At 37.6% G+C, this 4,770-nt stretch overlaps 1 protein-coding gene across 1 annotated transcript in view; it reads right to left on the minus strand.

Annotated features, from left to right (window-relative positions):
* The window catches only part of LOC139945789 (alpha-2,8-sialyltransferase 8B-like), a 51,752-nt gene that overhangs the window by 42,333 nt on the left and 4,649 nt on the right, over window positions 1-4,770 (minus strand). The window lies entirely within an intron of this gene.

Here is a 4,770-nt window from a genome sequence, read left to right on the forward strand (position 1 = left end):
AATAATTAACATAAACCAACATTGGGTTTTCCCTTCCATTTCACTTGCTCAATTAAGCGACCAAATTAAACGTCGTGTTATTGAAAGCTTCTAAAAAAAACTATCATTCAATTTCAATGAATGTGTCGGCAGATGTCTGTTCAGGTCATGCGATCTAAAACGATAACCATTTTTAGTATTACAATACACTCAACAAACGACATTACAATTCGAAACCGCTTTTCACAGAAATCTCTAGTTGCGCCTATTCTACTAATTAATTGAAAACCAGCTTCGCTTGGCTAAACACGAGTTTAATTGACTCTATAATGTAATTTGCTTGTCTCAAAGTGAAACCGAATAATGGTTTCAACTGAAGGAGCAAGAATCGTGGAATATATTTAATAAATGCAAAATGACAAACCATAACAACCAGCGGATACCGGTAAGATTAAGCCCTGATGCATTTCACCTCAGCACAGTGGAAGATTCTGTTATATTAGTTCACATCTCCCCCATCTGAGCACTCTAGAGTAAATTGTACGTGAAGACAGGTGCAAGAAGATACACGCATGTCTTGAGACAGAGCGCCCCTCCACTTCTCACTATTTTCTTAGGGAGAATGGGTTGCAACTACATGTACAAGAATTGTGTTGCAGCCGAAGTCCTTATGCATACAGTGCCAGTGGTTGCCTCCAGGTTGCATGAGAACATTAATGATAACTTTTTGTTTTGACTGTGTATAGAGAAAACATCAAATCATAAAAAAACCCGTGTGCATTAACGGCTAGCTCCCGCATGAACACTTACTACCAATGAAGACTATAGTATCCCAATCGCTATATAATTATGACGTATCTCTATAGACAGAGACAGCTGATGAAATCGTCAATATTATTTAGTTTCAGATATAGTTCACCTTTTTGTTTCCTAAAACGTAAACCTTCTTCCCTTTACGGATAATAATGTATAATAATTATGAATAATGAACAAGCTACCTCCGAAGAGGTGATCAATATAAATTCATTAATAGTTGATTTAGGCGAGGGTTTTGGATACCGGCATGTATTGATGGGATTGATCAACTACACAATGATGAACGAGGTACTGGCCTCGACTTGTTAGTCTTTAAACAAGTCGTTATGTCTGATGTCGTTATGGATTTATAATGTTTGCTCACAAGAAGAAAAACTATTGGTTTTTATAAAAACGTATTTTTTTTAAAGTATACTGTATTGTCCAAAGGTTAACACTTCGTGTATCACAACTTATATATGAAATAACAAACCTGTGCAAATTTAGGCTCAATCGGTCATCGGAATCGGGAGAAAATAACGGGAAAACCCACCCTTGTTTCCGCACGTTTCACCGTGTCATGACATGTGTTTAAAATAAATCCGTATTCCTCGATATGGAGAATTTATATTGTTTTAATGTTTTCACAAAAAGTAAAGCATTTCATAGATAATATTTTACGGGAAGTATTTCACAATTATTAACTTCTGTAAACCATCTAAGTTATATGTAAATCTGTGCAACTTTTGACTTTTGTTCTATTTAGAAAGTGTACAATGGCTTTAAACAGAAACAGTGTTGTACAACAAATGTATCCACGGGTGTGAAAATGTGAATGGTTTAATTTTCACAAAATATTTGACTCATTGATCTTGGTCCCACTTTTTAGAACAAAAACAAGTTTAAAACTGCACTTACTAGCAGTAGTAAAAACATTACTGTAATAAAAACAAATAACATAATTATACATAATGTATTTTGTTTCCTTTTGTTGGGGGAAAAATGAAAAGAATAAAAAACACGATAAATGATTAAATAATGATGTATTTTGAGCCACAGTGAGCATGGGCTACGATATCATCACGTACGACGATTACACTTAAATATATTGCGTACGTTTAGCATGGCTGGACGTTTGTTATTCATGTGACGTCACGTCCTTCCATAATGTGAGGGAAGCCAAGGTTCACTATTACACATTGCAACGCGTAGTGAGAGCTGCCATTTTTTGACAATTAATTGGTAAAAAATTTGCCTTCGCAATGTTTCTTATATGGACTAGATAATATCATCAGATAAGTTACGATGATGTAATTTTGTAAAAAAAAAAAAAACATTAATTTGTTTTCTGTGTATACTGTCGGTCCAAATACACTGATTGTTAGTGGTCTGCTATACGGAATTTCAAACATTAACTCCATTAAGATTCATACAAATCCAACTCATGAATAATGTATGAATCTAGAATACCAGGACAACTCTTTAATGAAACGGCTATCGCTTAACTTTACCACAATAGGGGGACCAAAAATAAAATCCGTTTTATTTTACCACTAACGTCGTCTGTAATTTCTTCTTCTTTTTTTGCTCACGAAGATTATTGTTAACGATGGAAACATTTCGATGTACACGCGCGACCTGATTAATTGACAATCTTTCTTTCTCCGCTATGTCAGTCAAGGCCACCTTTTATAACAATTCCCTGCAATCATGTCTCCGTACCCAATGATTTGCCTCTATTCACAGCACCATGGAGCAAAACAAAATATCAAAATAATGCAAATTAGACACGAGAGAGAATAGGAACTATAGAGTAAAGAAAATCACGTAAGCTTGGTAATGGCTCTGAAAGGAACACCAAAAGCGGCAGTCTTTAGAAACCATTAAACTTGAAACAACCTCTTCCTGATGCAGTATATGGTGAGACCTGGCGAGGGGGGAGGTGGGAGGGGCTGGTAAGACTAGAAGTCGTCTTCATGGACGCTGTTTTTCAGCGAAACGGTACACTTCCACGTGTAATATAGATTTCCGTGTCTCTGGTCGTCGCATTATTATTTTAGGGAATTGGAAACAAAAACAATTTCTACAAGGAAATAATAATAAAACATAGTGGCAAGAATAATTTCTTTGCGTGCAAACAATGGAAAGCAGTTTTCTGAACGAATGGAACATGATTTGTGACGTCTTCACTCAGAGTACTGAGTGCAATCCCTCTGCAGCCAAAACAAACACAGTGCAATTATATGCTGTTCTACATCATTAACGACGCACGTGTCGTAATACATTGTGACCTGATTGACTCAAACGAAGGCAAGACATGAACTTTCTGAATAATGGATCACGCATCTCGTTGCATAAGACTTTCCAAATTCGATTCAAGATGCGGCCTATACAGGAGGATGGATTTGTTCTGAGGATGACTATAAGTAGCGCCTATATTAATTTGCCAAACTTGTAGATTTACACACTGAAATAAACAACTAAAACCACAGAAACTCACGTTCCGTTGTTTCTGGTTTTGTTGTTGTTGTTGTTTGTGTTGTTGTTGTTGTTGTTGCTATTGTTTTTTGAATACTGAATGTGTCCTTATACTCTGAGCGTATACTGACCACACCCCTGCCAGTCCAAGATGTCACAAGACAGACTCTAGCCCCCCCCCCCCCCCCCACCACCACCACCCCACCCTCCGTCGCAGTAGGAAAAAGTGCCCAAAGCATAGGTCCATTATGAGCGATGCACAAACGCCACCCGACCGCATTATTCATTTTGCACATCTTGTCTGTTCTAGATTATTAGGAGACCTAGTAAGGATGACCTAGTATCGGGCATAATGCTCATAATGAGCATGACAACTAAACAACCGCTATGCAGGTGTCACATTATTGCCTCACTGGGCACGGTCTCTGTCAGCAGATGAACACGAAATCAATCACAGATTTGCCGCCCAAAATCATGCAGATTCAAGGGAAAACAGTCTGAAAATAATTACTAGATTTGTGTTTTTACGAACAGGTGTATGGGAAGTACATTTTGATGCTGCGTACGTATGGAGAGTGAAGATCTATGTTGCATTGAAGCGTTGACGTAGAATATTATGTTTGAAGGGGGGGGGGGGGGTGTAAATTAGCTAGGGCTTTGAAGACACTGGATACCTTTTTGTCAAATACCAGTCTTCTCACTTGATGTATCTAAACGAAATGCACAAAATAACAAACCTGAGAAAATTTCAACTCAATTAATTTATCGTCGAAGTTGCGAGTTATTATAATGGAAGAAAAAAAACCTTGTCACACGAAGTTGTGTGCTTTCATGCTCGATTTTCGAGACCTCGAAATCAGTTCAAAATATTACTGAGTAATACTTCTTTCTCAAAAACAGTTACTTCAGAGGGAGCTGTTTCTCACAATGTTTTATTCTATCAACAGCTCTTCGTTGCTCCTTACCAAGTAAGTTTTTATGCTAACTTTAGATTAATTACCAATAGTACCCATATAAAACTGTGCCTTTAATGCAAACACTACACAACTTCTTGTAAAGAGAAAGCAAGTACTTTAAGTTTTAGACATGGGAGGGAAACCTTTGGAATTTACCTACGCAGTCAGGGACTGAAAAAACCCAATCCATAAGCAATGTGTTGGTCTGGGAATCGAACCAGGGTCCACAAAGGTGACTCTAACAACCGAGCCAAACTGACTGAACTGCTGTGTGTGATAATGTGACTTTATAATATGTGACAGGTATCAACGTATAATAATTATCTTTTAAAAGTCGCCTGACTCTCCAAAGAAAATGAAGATGTCACTGCTAATGTGAGTTTCAATCTAATGAGTTATTGACTATTTAAAGAAACATATCATTGTTTTTTAGTATCATTGAGATCGCATTAATAGGTTGGGGTGCACCTAGCACATGGTATTCTATGTCTGTGGGTTGTACCCTCCGCCCCGCCCCCTGTCCACTGTAAACGTTTTATACAGCGCCCTCTCGCGCGCACAC

Source organism: Asterias amurensis, chromosome 13, assembly GCF_032118995.1.
Source record: "Asterias amurensis chromosome 13, ASM3211899v1".
NCBI lineage: Eukaryota > Metazoa > Echinodermata > Asteroidea > Forcipulatida > Asteriidae > Asterias > Asterias amurensis.